We start from the raw sequence: 15,645 nt of genomic DNA on the forward strand, positions 1-15,645 counted from the left end.
GTGAAATGAGTCAACAAAAGGCTAAAAAAAAAAGCTCTGTACAGAGCTGACTTGTTAGTTCAGAGAAACAGCAAGAAAATAAATATAAAACATCTTACCAACTCATGAATACCTGTTCCTACAAATTATAAAGGCAACACTCATAAATGGTGTTTGTGAGCTGAGAACAGAATTATAGCATCAATTTCTTTTCTTTTTCTCTTTTAATGAAATGCAAAAGTCACTGGATACATACTAATCTTCTCTGGGTAAACCGCAGAGTCTGAAGTAAGTGAACGTCTCAAAAGCCCACATCATTATTATCATTTAAAACATAATAAAAGTTCAAAGCAAAACAATTCTTGTAAAGAAAACTGTCATAGTAATACAAACCATAGCAGTCTGTTTATGTATATCTTCCAAAATGGATACAAAGGCACTTTAAAAAGAATACTTGTTAATTACAACTTTCTATAATATCATTCAATTTCTCTATTTGCAAGATTATGGACATTTGGTTGTATGTGAGATGATTTTCACAAGTTTTACTTGAATAACCATACATTGTGTGTTTCTGGTAGAGACTACATTATACAGCCAATTAAAAAGGCAACCCAAGTGCCCAACAGCAATTAGTCTGGCTTCACTGCGCTGCAATTAAGGCACATTATTACCAGGCATTCAAAAGCCAAGCAGGGTATGATCTAGTTTACAAATGGAACCATCAGCATAAACAACACTCTTCTGTTGATATCAGAAAAAAAAAAAAATTGTCATAGTAGTTCGTGGCTTGAGAGCTTCTATGGCCTATAATTTAATAAACCAAATCCCATGGCCAAGAAACCAAATTTATTTTTAGTTCACTAATTTAAGATAAAGTGTACTATTCTGCTTTTGTAAGCTGTTTTGTCCAATTTAATCAACACTATTTACAATGTCAGAAAACAATAAAATACAATAAGTACCTATTATTACATTATTACAGCCCACCAGGACCTGGGAAGTTATGCCTAAGTTAGGAGGCTCAATAATTTTATGCTTCATATAATTTCCAATTCTTCAATTAGCAAATTTAGAGATAGTTCCCAAATTCTAAAACTAAAAACAAGAAAAAATAAATTTAAAAAATTTATTTTAAACATCATATAATGTGGTAGGGCACTCAGTAGTAGGGCACTTCCACAGCATGCTTGAGGCCCTGGTCTGGTCCCCAGCACCACACACACACACAAAGTTAATGAAACTTATCTAGCACCTAAAAATAATATTTAAAATTTACCCTGATTTCAAGAGAAGAATAAATGTTTAACCAACAAGGTATTCATTGTTACGATATTCAATACACAAGTAATCAAAATCAACTTCAATAATATGCAAGGTAAGTTGCGGTTTAAATTTTCAACATAATAAAGAATCAAAAAACTACAAAAAAGGAAAACAACTATGAAAACCTCAACAACACACAAATAACTCAGGGTACAATTTAAAGTTTTTAAAAAGCACAAAACTAGGGGCTGGGTTATGTCTCAGTGGTTGCCTGGCATGTGTGAGGCACTGGGTTCACTTCTCAGCACCACATACAAATGAATAAAATAAAAGTTCATCAACATTTAAAAAATAATTTTAAAGCACAAAACTAAAAGGAAGAAAAAGAAAACAACATATACATACACACACACACACACACAAATTTCATTTACTACTTTTTATTCTTTTTTCTTTATAGGGATTGAACCCAGGGGTGCTCCACCACTGAACTACATCCCCAGCCCTTTTTGTTTTTTGAGATAGGGTCTTGCTAAGTTGACCAGGCTGGCCTTGAACTTAAAACCCTACTGCCCCAGCCTCCTGGGTAGTGGGGATTACATGAGTGCACCACTTCCCAACTCATTTGCTACTATTGATTTTTTAAGGAAAATTAAGGCTACCAGAACTGAGGAAGTTACTACAGATGTCCTCAGAAAAAGCCTACTGAAAATGCCATTTGGATTAATCCTGTGTATCCTGTGCACTATCTCACCTGGTTTTAAGAGAGAATAATACAAAGTTAAACCACAAGCTGAGTCTGCAATTATATATATATATATTTGTACTGGCAACTGCAACCAGGGGTTCTTTACCACTGAGCTACATCCCCAGTCCTTTTTATTTTTCTTTTTGAGACAAGGTCTTGCTAAATTACTGAGGCTGGCCTCAATCTTGAGATCCTCTTGCCTCAGACTCCCAAGTCACTGGGGTCACAGGCATGCATCACCATGCCTGGCTTTTTGTTTTTTTTTGTTTGTTTGTTTTACTTCTAAAGTTCATGGGACCTCAATAATGAGTTCTAAAAACCCACTTTCCTACAAATACAACTACAGACTACCTTTGAAAGGGGGCTTCTCTAGTTTCTCTCACTGTGAAAATGCTTAAAAAATTTTTCTGAGTGATCTTTTGTCAAGCAATATACATGTAGGCTATTTGTCCTGTAATAGTTCATATAAATTTTAAATAGGACCTCTGATTTAAATAAAAATTCACTCTCAGGTAACATAACCAAAATATCTTTTCAAAAAGTTTAGTTAATCCTACCCTGTGGTGTTTATTTTCTCAATACTTTAGACAAAACCCCTTTCCAGTGAATTATTAATAGTACTTCTCAGTCTCCCCCATGACTCCAACTTCATGTCTGGGTTTCGGGGAGAAATGCACAGCCTCAGCCCCTGGAATAACACAGAAACCAACTCTTAGTGTGACTTGGCAGACTGCAGCTCTGGAAAGAGCCATGCAATTGTGAAACTGACTCTAAAACTGTAGCTGGGCGTCTGCGGAACTGAACCAAAGTAAACTTCCCCAGCACCCTCCCACCTCCTCCTGCCATGCTGCAAGCAAGCATCGCTGTGGTGCCATCACTGCCCTTTGGAAGGAACATTAACACCTTTCAAGCAAGCATCCCTCATCCAAACTACTGTCAAAGAGCCTGCACTGACTCTGGAATGATTTGATACAAGTACTTTATCAAACATGGAATGGGAACTCAACAGTTTTCATCTTAATGTAAGAGGAGATGCACTGGGCAGGCAGAAAGGCGATAACACACAGTAGGGTGCTCCTTCACAGTGAACCATACCAAGAACACTTTCCTGGAAGGCCATTCATCTGCAGACATTAAAAAGATCCTCACACCAGCATGTGCAGGAAACACTATTTCTATTTTCCTGCAGATTCAAGATGGCTATAATATAGTCATGACACTCAATCAAGAGTGTGAGGGAGTACTGCTACATTCCTGAAAGCTTTCTGATGAAATACCATTTTCCTGCCTAACCTCTAAAGGTTATTTGACTCCACTGAAGACTAAAATTAAAATTCCCATTTGATACAGAGGCCAATTTTACATCAGAATTCTATCCTCAGACACCATGCAACAAAGCTTACATTCTAGATGCCAGAAAGCAAACACTGTGGAATCTGTCAGGTTTTCTCTGCAGTACTGTGGATTAAACTCCTGACCTTGGGCATGCTAGGAAGGTACTCTACCATTAAGCTACACCCCAGCCCTTTTTATTTTCTGACATGATCTTGCTGAATTGTCCAGGTTAGCCTCAAACTTGTGATCGTCCTGCCTCAGCCTCCCAAATCACTGAGATTACATGCATGCACCATGGTCTGGCTCAAATTTGTCATTTTTTAAAAAAATTCTAAGAGTGTACTCCTGGCAACACTAGATATTATGGTTTGCAGATGAGTCTGAAAAGATTCAAGGGTAAAGCACTGCATACTTCAGGGGCTCTTGCTTAGCATGCTGGATAACTTCAGCTCTGTCTCTTAGTAAGCCACACAATATCATTACTTCCAAAGAATCACCTCATCTCTGTTGCCAATATGCTACATGGCACTCACAGAAAGTGACCCTCCAAACTCTTCTGCAACCAGAGCAGTATGACACTGTGTCTCAGACTATCTAAGAATGCTCACTAGGCATTGAAAATTTTCAATTCAGATATAGAACTTCTCAGGATAAGCTTGAACCATTATTAAAATGTGGTTCCCCAACAGCAATAGCATCACCTGGACACTTATTAGAGATGCACATTCCCAGGTCTCATTCAAGAGTTACCAACTCAAACTCTGGTCTGAGAAATACTATTTAACACAAAAACTATGTTCAATGCTGTGCTGTTAATTACCATCGGATTCTGCAGACAGCTGCATAATGACTTGTACTGACTTCTCCAAAATAATTTGCCTTAATAGTTTGTTTATATTAAATGATTTTGTCTTAGAAAAGCAAAAAAAAAAAAACAATTAAAACAAATAACAAGGACAACCTCAAAATCCAGGAAGCAGTAACACAAGGCTCTACCACTCCCTAAAACCAGGAGGTCACACGGTGACAAGCAATTAGATTCTCTGCAAGAGATAATCTGGGGGAAATTATTGCTGACAGCTGTCATTCTCGTTTTGAAGAAGCAAAAAAATAAAAATAAAAAAATAAAGATAACTCAAATGACTCCTGACATCTCATTAGAACTTCCTTCTGTGAATTGGCTACAAATTAAGATTTAGCCACCAATGCAGCAGCAATGAAAAGTGGCAAACCAACACATGTAATACAAAGAATCAAATACTTATGACCCTTGACATAACTCTCCAACCTTCCCAACAAGCTTCAACACACGGAAACTGCACAACACACTAGCTGCTCTAAGGAGTATACTCAGATCAAAAGTTATTCTCTGATGACACAAGAGCTTGCCTTGGACTATGGCTTATCTGAACCATTCCCTAGTTGTCCAGTGAATACAAAAAAGATTGCAAAATAATATCAGTATTAACCCATTTTATGCAGCCATGCTCAAAAAACAAAACCATGAATGTGATAATCAAAAATGCATGCAAGAAGTCCTGAAGGTTACTCACACTCTGAATGCAGAATTAAATCTCTGGGAGCTAAAGAGCACTAGGTTGTTCAAAATGCTGCATTACCAAATCTACACTCTAAATCACTGATTTTATTCAGAAATGAAGGAAAATATTTAATGTCCTCTTGAAGCAGCAGGCTTTCCAGTACAGCAACTGAAGGCAGAGGAAGACTATGAATGAAAGAGGTGTGCTGGTGGCCATATTAAAAAGTAGTTCACAAGCTGGGCACAGCGACGAGCACCTGTATGTGGTCCCAGCTACGTGGGAGGTTGAGGCAGGAGGATCTGCTTGAGCCCAGGCGTTCAAGGCCAGCCAGGGCAACACAGCAAGCCTCTATCTCTTCAAAAACAAAACCCAGTCCTGCCAAGCACTGGAGAGAATGCCACGTGTGGAAGGGCAAACTGACAAGAGGCCCAACTACCCAGGGACAAGTGTGAGGAAACCATGCAGATCCACCTGACAGGGCAAGGACGGCTGTCTGAATGATACTGACCACTAGTTTTAATGTCCTTTGAACTCTTCATTTTATATATATACACATACATACATATATACACACTCACACATATATATACTTTTAAAATACTTTTTTTTAGTTGTCGATGCACCTTTATTTTACTTATTTGGATACAGTGCTGATAATCAAACCCAGTGCCTCATATATGCTAGGCAAGTGCTCTACCACTGAGCCACAACCCCAGCCCTCATTATATATCTTTAAGTTACAAATTTACATGACTAGTATAATCTTAATTGGTAAATGAGGAACAATAGCTGGGCTTGGTGGTGAATGGCTGTGGTCGCAGCTACTCAGGAGGCTGAGGCAGGAGGATCACTTGAGATTATGCATTTGAGACCAGCCCAGGCAACACAGCAAAAACAATCTCAAAATAAATGAAATATAAGGCAAATGAGGAACACTGATCTCAAATGAAATAGACACCAAGAATAGTAGGATATACACTAAAATGACAGCATTTTTTTCTTTTTGGCTGAGGAATTGAGTGGACATTTTGTGTTTTAATGTGGAAAATAATTTTTTTAAGTACCAACTTCATGACTAAAATGATAATACTTACCACTGCCTGTTCTGCCTTACGTGACCCTCTGAGGTCTGGAGGACAGGCAGGGAAGCAGGGGTCCCTTTACACGAGGAATACAGTGGCAGGTTTTTCCATGTTCAGTGGCCTGCCCTTGGCCACCAGGACAGGAGGCGAGGGGGATGGAGTAGGATGCAGACCCCAGCTCCCACCCTAGCCCTATGCAAGTGGGTGCTGCCTTCTCCCTTCTCTCTACTAGGAACTCTCCATATCTCCAGCTTTTAATCTGAACTGTTTTCCAAAGCCTCCAGGTAAATGATGAGCCCTGAGTCTAGCAGGAGTGGCAGGGACAAGGATATTCATCTGAATAACCACCCACACTCCTAGGGTGTACAAATGAAGCAAGAGCTCAGGACAAAATCGAAGATCCCAGAAACATTCTTTTTTAATGTTCTAAGGACTCATTAAATTACAGCTTCATGTGATGGCACAGAGCCCAGACGGAAGAGGGGAGGCTGCAGTCTGGGAAAGGGATGTGGGTAGAGTGAATTTTCAAGGCAGTGGGAACAACAGGCTGTGCAGAGAGCCACGTGGTCACACATTAAAGGACAACCTTGTCCTATCTGCAGTGCAAAAGAGGTGCTGGCTGGGCACTGGGCTTCCCCATCACAACTGCCCCCACACGAGGGTCACCATCGGAAAAACTAGGGAATCAGTGCAGCTAAAGGGTGAGAGACACTCAGGGGGGTCTCTCGACATAATCTTATTTTATGTAACGTCAGATGTGTACACATGATCACAGGTCTGAATAATTCAGAAACACTTCTAATGTCATGACATGTCTTAATAAAGCACAGTATTTCTTTTGGTCTTTCTCCATACCAAAAGCAAGACCCTGAAGTTCCCAATTTCTTTTTTCTTTCTCGTAAAAACAGTATTTCACTCCCCAAGTAAAAACTTGCTTTTGTCATCAGGTATAGTGATGCATGCCTATGATCCCAGCTCTGTGGGAGTCTGAGGCAGGAGGTTCACAAATTTGAGCCCAGCTGGGGCAACTTAGCAAGACCCTGTCTCAAAATCTTAAAAAAAAAAAAAAAAAAAGTAAAAAGGACTGGTTATAGCTCAGTGGCAAAGCACCTGCCTAGAATGCACGAGGCTCTGGATTCAATTCTGAGTGACAGGAAAAAAAAAAAAAAGTTTTTCTTGCTTTTGTTCATCCACTTTCTACTTCTATCAAGACTATACTGCTGTTTTATCTCAAAAATAAAGAGGTCTCCAAGTAAAACTGTGCCCTCTCATACCACTGAAGACTGGGATACAGAAATGCTGAAGGCAATTTAATCCCAACACAATTTGAGTAATGAATCAATATGCTGCTCACCCTAATTCCAAACCTTCCAATAGAGAATAGAAACCTTCCCTGGCTACTGGCTCTACTATACTTGCAAACAGTCTTGGTGTTTCTTCCAGGGCACAGCAGTAAAAGTACTTCATAAGAAACTCGTATGCGAGGGCTCATCATTATACATATTTATGTGCTATAAAAAACTAATTTTACCTTCAGGGTAGGAAGCATGCAAACATCTCTTATAAAATAAGCTCATTTATTTTGCTCACTGGAACTCCTGTGCAGAGTAAGGATAACCACTGGCCAGAAGAGAATCACTGTAGCATCACTTATTTTAATTTCACTCAGGTTGGGGGGATACAATTTTCAACCCAGCCACTTGCTGTTTTGACAAATAGAGCGTTACCCAACATTTGTCCAGAAGCCAGTTTGCATCCTTTCTTAAACAGAATCAGCAGTAGGAACAAGGGTAGGGAAAAAAAAGAAAAGAAAGAAAACTAACAAACAGCCCATTGGAACCTTCTCCATCAAATGAGCCATATCAAATTACATCCAATAAAAATGTTAAATGAAGCAGTATATAAAGGTAGCATCTACAGGGCCTGTAAACCACAAGCTGTTAAATATCAGATAGAGGAGACCAGCCCCACACAACCCGATGGTCAAATTCAACACCTTTTAGAATTGCCACTGAAGCCAAAGACAGAAGAAAAGGAAATCTTCCAGAGAGATTAAAACTGTCTTATAAGAAAGGACACAACCAATGGTAGCACTGCCTCTTCCAGAGCCTGTGTGCTGTGGCAGAAGAACACAGTCTCAGCAAGGACAGACCTGGGTTGTCCCTGACTCTGCCACTCTTGGGGCCCTAGGAAGATGTCTCTGCTTTGAAACGCAGACAGCATCCCCTGCCTGTGAAGGCTGTGTCAGAAATTACAGTCAGTGCAGGTGACAGATTCTGCATAGTGGAAGGTAATCAATGGCTAAGTTACTAAATTTCTTAAGAGTACATCACTAATGCTTGACTGTTACAAATTAAAAGCTAAATAACCTTGAAAATAACCATGGCCCAACTTCTCCCTGTCAGGACCAATGCAAGGCTAGGAATGCCTAAGAATGCCAACCCCACCATTAATGTGCCTACAATGGGCTGAAAGGTGGCCTCCAAAAACACACACCCACGTTCCAATCCTCTGAATCTATGAACATAGTCTTATTTGGAAGAGGAGTCTTAGTAGATGTTATTAAATTAAATGAACATTAAATACCATCACAAGTGTCCTTTTAAGAGAAACAAAAGAAGACAGGACACACACAGGAGAAGGTGGCAGTGCAACCCCAAGTAGAGGAGCACTGAGGAAAGCCAGCATCCACCAGAAGTGAGAGGGGGCCTTGGGGGTGGGGAGAGCAGCTCTGCTGACAGCTTAATTTGGAGCTCTGGTCTCCAGATTGTGAGAGAATAAACCTCTGCTGTTTTAAGCCACTGAGTTTGCAGTAATTTGTTACATTGGCCACAAGACACTACATAACACCCTACTATGGAAAAGGCAAGCTGCTTAAATACATTCAGGGGTAGACTAATTTCTTGCCACCTCAACAAATGACTTTTTTAGTATAATGATAAGGTTAGCCAGAGGGAAATTCATTTTAAAGTAGACAGAACAAATATTGGACTATAAGAGCTCAGACAAGGACAGCCCCAGAGTGCCCGCAGGACTAGCTTATCAAATGGAGGATGCTGGGGGTGCCCTGAAGGTTTCTTAGGAAAGCAGTCTTTTGATGAAGTCACAGAAGGTGCTCACCTGGTAAATCTTTCAGCAGTCAAGATAGTGCAGAAGAGGGGCCAGGGTGCACAGCACAGGAGTAAAGTACTCGCTTGGCATGTGTGAGGCCCTGCAGTCGATCCTAGCACCACACACACACAAAAGACTACAAGGCAGAAATGAGATATGGGGTTGTAGACCTGGGGTAAACAATTCCTTTCCTAAAAAGTCCCAGAATAAGCACCAGAGTCCAGTCTTGAAAACCTGATCTAAGGCACAAGAATTCACTGTCCCAACATTCCCTGAGTTTTTTCCCTTTATGAAAATAAGAGTACTAACAACTTCCCCGGCAACCAAATCAAGTCTATTCTTAAATATTCTTTTTATCTGAGTAGACTGGGGAATGGGAAGTGACATGAACATGACTGAGGCAAAAGGCAAGGCTTTGGTTCAGGTACACAAGGATAAAACACACCTGTGTACTAGAGGAAAATGCATTTGGTGAACTAGAGAGAAACTAGCTTCAGGCCTTCTGGACCTAGGGCTACTGTCAGCATCTGTGCTATGACACCTAACTCCAAAATTTGCACAATCTGGAAAGGCTCAAAACAGCCCCCATTTTTATTAAAAAGCTCATGTCCCAAGCTCCTTATGATGAATAAGTACCTCAGCAGCCCCAGGCCTACGTCCAGTAGCTCACAGTTAGCCATGCTCCCTTGGACAGGTTCCAGATCCACTTGAGATGAAAGCTGGGGGCGGAGGTCATCAGATTTTAAAAGGCTAGGACAAGAGTCCCCTGTGTTCCTCCTGTGCTAGCAAAGCAATAAACCTCCTTTTTCCTTTTTCTCAAAACCGCGTCCTTGTTGTTGGGTTGGTATCAGAACAAGTACTGAGCTTTTGGCAATAAATTTGGCACCCCAGATGGGACCCAAGAGCAGCGCCCACTCCAGCTTTCTTGGGTAGGCCTGGCTTTCCAAGGAACCCCACTTCCATGCTGAGGATTCATGGTGGTGGCGAAATTGTTGAGAGTCAACTGCAGGAGAGTTAGGAGGCGGGTGAGTTTGCCTTGGGTTGAACCAGAGGAACTGTTTCCTGTGAGTAAAGGGAGGGACTGAGTGACCATCCCAGTAGCTGCTGAAACTCCCTTTTGCTTCTGGGAACTCCCACCTTCTCTCCCCAACAGTAAGGTTGCTCTATCATGGTCCACCTTGAGAAAAAGGAAACTGAACTCAGGAAAGTCATGATAACTTTAGTTATCTGTATGATCCCTGCCCTATGTGTGCCTTGTCCAGTCGCCTGCCATCTGCCACTGTGGACCTCTGGACTTCTTTGATGCTGAATGCCCTGAGCTGTCCATGCTCCACTTGACAGAGAACAAAGACTTTGGGTCACTTCCCGCAACTTTGCCCCCTTTCAGCAGGAAGCAGTTTGGAGATGTCATCATCCATTTTTCCATAGAAATGGAATGTAGAAATGGACAGTGGGGAAATGCAACAGTGTCCATTTTATGCTTTGAGTATTATTAACCCTTGCTGTTTGGCCACTACAACTGATTTTTAAATGAACGTGTTTCTTTCTCTTTCTCTCTCCCTGCTCCTCTCTAATCACTCCCCTTCCCTAATCTCAGGGGAAATAAGATTCCCTTTCTTCCCCATCCTAGGCAAATTTATCTGTCCCTGAGCACACACCCACCATAGGAAGTAATCCAGACTTTGGGGATGGCACCAGAAGATCTCAGAAATCACTATCTACCAAAATTAACAAGTGAATTACAATTCTTGACAAAGAACACATGGAATGTAGCCTTTGAGTCATCTCTTTAAAAGCCCCCTTTTGCCCTTGATGAGCAGAATTACAGCCTTTTTTTTTTTTTTTTTTTAAAGAGAGAGTGAGAGAGGAGAGAGAGAGAGAGAGAGAATTTTTAATATTTATTTTTTAGTTCTCGGCGGACACAACATCTTTGTTGGTATGTGGTGCTGAGGATCGAACCCGGGCCGCACGCATGCCAGGCGAGCGCGCTACCGCTGAGCCACATCTCCAGCCCAGAATCACAGCCTTTGGGACAGGAATCTCCTATGTTTCTCCTTTGCTAGCAAAGTAAAAAACCTTCTTTTTCCTTTATCTCAAAAAAAAAAAAAAGAAAATAGTGTTACCCCTTTATTCAAGCATCGTCAATATAAAATTGAAGAGTAATGACTTCCAAGCTCTTGGGAGAGCTGCCAGTAGGCAGAAGGACCCCACCTCTGTTAACCGGCGAATCCTGCCTGCCCATCAGGGGCTCTGGCATCACCAGGGGTTCCTGGAAGGGCTACAAACAGCCACCTGATTCCCTCTACAGCCCCCTAACCCACACGGCCTCGCCAACAACAGGCTTAACCCTGTGAGTGCGCCTGGCACACAGGGCAGGTGTCTTCTCATTCACAGCCCAATTCTGCAACAAATTCTTTTAAATTATGATAAATTAGGGAGCTCAAGATACAGCTCGGCGGTAGAGTGTGTGCTTAGCATGAGTGAGGCCCTGGGTACAACCCCCTGCACCAAAAAAAATAAGTAACAACAAAAAAGCAAGAAAAAAAGACAATTATGGAATGTTTTAAGAGAACTTCTAAGCTGCCATTCCTTATAAAAGGCACTTTATTGGCATCGTATACTGGCACCGCTTGCTCCTGTCCACGTGGAGGGACTGCCCTCTGAGAGTACTCCACTAAGTACATACCACCCACCTGGTTTCCCACACTGCCCATAATATAAGGAAAGACTAGATTCACAGCATTTTCCTGAAGTTCACCATGGACTTAACAGATATCTACAGAACATTTAATCCAACAAAATCAGAATATGCTTTCCTCTGCTGGGCATGGTGGTACACACCTGTAATCCCAGTGGCTTGGGAGTCTAAGGCAGGAGGAATATGAGTTCAAAATCTGCCTCAGCAACTTAATGAGGTCCTGAGCAATTCAACAAGACTGTCTCAAAAAATATATAAAAAGGGCTGGGGATGTGGATCAATGATTAAGTGTCCTTGAGTTCAACTCTCTGTATCCAAAAAGAAAAAGAAAAAGAAAGAAAGAAAAGAAAAGAAGACCCCAATTTGCTGCCAAATTTGACTGCTTTGCAGCAGGCTTTACTTCAGGTTTCATGGGGTTCCTCTCCCTCTCCAGCAATGCTCTGTATGCACATCCACAACCTCCCACAAACTTCTGCATTGGAGTCATTGGAATAACAGAACTTTTCTGAATGCTCCACATCAAAGCACTCCTGCTTTCATTATACATTAATCTGAACCAATTCATCTGAATTTCATAAGCAAACATTCAAGAGCAAGAACAAGCAAAATTAGACAGTTTAAATAAATGTTGTTATTTGTTGCTGCTGAGCTCCAAGTTTATGACCATACTGGTTACAACCTTTTCTTCTATATCATTAAACTAAAAACACATGCCCATGTCACACACAGTTTTTCAGTGCTAAGAATCCAGCCAGGGCCTCGCACATGCTAGGCAAGTGCCCTACTACTGTGCTACACTCCAGCCCTGAGTACAACTACTTTTTTCAGTCCCTTAGAATGTTAGATCCTCTTCTATTTATAATTATTTTTAACTAACACATAACAATTGCATACATTTATGATGTACAATATGATGTTCTGAAATATGTTTACACTGTGGAAGAGCTAGAGCAAGCTAATTACACATGCATTGCTTCACATACATTTTTCTTGTGGTGAGAACCCTTAAAATCTACTCTTTCAGCAATTTTCAAGTTGACAATACATAGCTATTAATTACAGTCACAGTGATGAACAACAGAACTCTTGACTTACTCTTGATGAAATTCTATATCCTTTGACCAACATCTTATCTTCCCAGTCCTCCTTGCCCTCTCCTCACCCCCCATATTTTCAGAAAAGAAAACACTGGACATCAACTGAGTTCTAGAATATCAAGTCCTTTCATGTCTCATGCAATCCTGCAGCCTCCATGGAAGGTGAATAGTTTTATCTTTCTTTTACAAAGGAAGAAGCAATTTATCTAAGAGAATGCTGCTTCTGGCTATGTCTCCTCCACAGCAAGAAAGAACATAAAACAGTGTCATCCCAGGGAGACCGAGACGCCACGTGGACTCCTGCTTCGAGAACAGGCGGAACCCTCTAGAGGAAACTGCAGGCATGCACCTTTTTCTTTAAAATTCCCTCTCTCACAGCAAATAGCCAAAATAAAAAGATGTGCTCATTTCCTTCTTCTTTCTAAAAACTGAGGTAGATGGAAAGCAGCCTTCTCAAAAACCTTCATAAAAGATTATCTACAAGGGAGTTCAAAGTGTCTTGTACAGATGACTGTTAATAAAACATAAGGCTAAAGTCGAACTTTGTGCTTTTTGTGGTACAACAAAAAGTAAAAGCAGAGAATATTTTTAACTTTTCAGTCTAAAAGGATTTGACCAAAGGATCTTCTCTAAAGCTGGTTTTCCAAGCTTCAATTGAAATTGACCAAGGTTATAAAAGAAGGTTATAAAATCATTTCTCCATCAGAGAGTCTGCAATATAAACAAATAAGGCACTCCATGAGCTGGTCATTAGCAGTGGGCAGGACACAGCCATCCTCCAATTCTCACCCTGATGCCAACAAAGCAAGGAGACACATGGGAGGTACCTAGGCCAAGAAAGTACACAATGGCACCATGCAAAACTCCTTGTGGGACATTATTCTAGCAAGTGTGCCTTAGAAAACACTTATATTGGGCTGGGGTAGTGGCTCAGTGGTACAGTGCTTGCCTCACAATAGTGAGGCCTGGGTTCAATCCTCAGCATCACATATAAATAAATGAATAAAATAAAAGGTCCATCAACATCAAAAATATTAAAAGGAAAATGCTTATATTGGACTGGGGCTTACTGACAGCACAAAAAGCCTGGGTACCATTCTCAACACAAAACAAAACACCACCTTATGTTACATTTGATGTTTGCATACTGCATACAGCTGTCTTGGGATTTTCTCAATAGCTGACTCAGTTCAGTTTCCCCAAAAGGCATAACTGATGCCCTAAGTGCTAATTTTGGAATAATGTAGAGGCAGGCAGAATGGAACGTTCCTGCAGTCCCACGTACCTGGGAGGCTGAGGCAGGAGAATCACTTGAGTTTGAGGCCAGTCTAGGCAACACAGTGAGACTTCATGGGGGCGGGGGATGACACCATATAGGCTAGAAGTGTAGCTTAATAGAGAGCACATGCAAACATATGCAAGCCCTAGGTTTAAGTCCAAGCACACCCTCCCCCAGCTAAAAAAAAAAAAAAAATAGCTAGAGTTTATTTCCCCTCATGGTTTACTTTTAACACATAAATCTGATCAGAACAAATCAAAATACAGACACAGGCATTTAATAGTCATCTAAATTTAGGTTAGGATTATGCATGTTTTGGTATTTTTTTTCCTAATTTTACATTTAGAAAGGCCTGGTGTTGAAACAGATTAACCTTCTGGAAAAAAAAATTTTGCAACTTTTTTCTTTAAATTATCAGCTTGAGATATGCTGGGGGCAAATGCTGAATGTTTTTATAAAGAGGTAATCTTGACAAATGGTAAAAATCCATATTTAATGCCATAAGCTATACGTGCAAGTAAATAAAATGAGGTCAACACTAAGTAAGTAGAGATATCAAAAGAAGCAACAGCTTTCTCCACTTTCTAAGTGTATTAAGAATGGATGATGGCACTTTACTAAGTTATTCCAAGACAAAATAGTAAAATTGTTTTTCATTTCAAATCCTGCTGGAATTTTTTCAATTAAAAGATAAAGAAAGTATTCTTTTTTTATAGATAAGAAAAATAAAACTTTAAAAATAATCAAGTTTGGCAGGAACTTTTAGTGCAAAATCACAGGAGGACTCCTGAATCTTATCCTGTATTCAATGATTTTGGATATGTATCTAGATCTTAAAAAAAAAATCTGAATAGAGATGTCCCACTTTAAAATGAAGTTATATACATAGGGCAGAAGGTGTAACTCAGTGGTTAGAGTGCTTGCTTAATATTTAAGAAGTGCTGGGTTCATCCCAACCACCCCAAAAAAGATAAAAGTATCTGAAAAGTGAAATAAAAAATATATTTAGTGTCCAATTCTTCTGAAAAATAGCACTGCACAGTATTAGCAATATTAGATTGATCAATAAACATATAAAGTCATAACAAAGCTTCTTAATCAACATTCACTCTGCACAATGGTCACATAACTGACAAATCAGATGTTACCCTGTATCTCACCCAGTTTATATCCATCACCTGACTTTATAAGGACTTGAATTTAATGGAAAAGCACCCTTGTTGTTTCAAATATTTACAAGTGAGAAAACATTTTCCATTTGAAAAACACTGTAGAACAATAAATTTAACATCATGTACCTAACATGTAAGGAATGGCCATGACCTGAATCACATTTGATGTCACCTGTGGCTTTCATAGTCTGCAGCATAAGCTACACTTCCAGAAGTTTACAAAGACAAATACTGCCCCTAAGAGCTCTAAGAAAGCTTTTTAAAAAAATCCTTTAAGGAAATGGACAGAGAGCAAGGACTCAGTGGTTAGCACAATCAACTTCCCATATACAAGAGG

The 15,645-nt window shown here is 40.3% G+C and overlaps 1 protein-coding gene across 2 annotated transcripts in view; it reads right to left on the reverse strand.

The window, feature by feature from the left end:
* Positions 1-15,645, reverse strand: part of Parn (poly(A)-specific ribonuclease) — a 148,029-nt gene that overhangs the window by 87,519 nt on the left and 44,865 nt on the right. The window lies entirely within an intron of this gene.

This window comes from Urocitellus parryii, chromosome 9 (assembly GCF_045843805.1).
Source record: "Urocitellus parryii isolate mUroPar1 chromosome 9, mUroPar1.hap1, whole genome shotgun sequence".
NCBI lineage: Eukaryota > Metazoa > Chordata > Mammalia > Rodentia > Sciuridae > Urocitellus > Urocitellus parryii.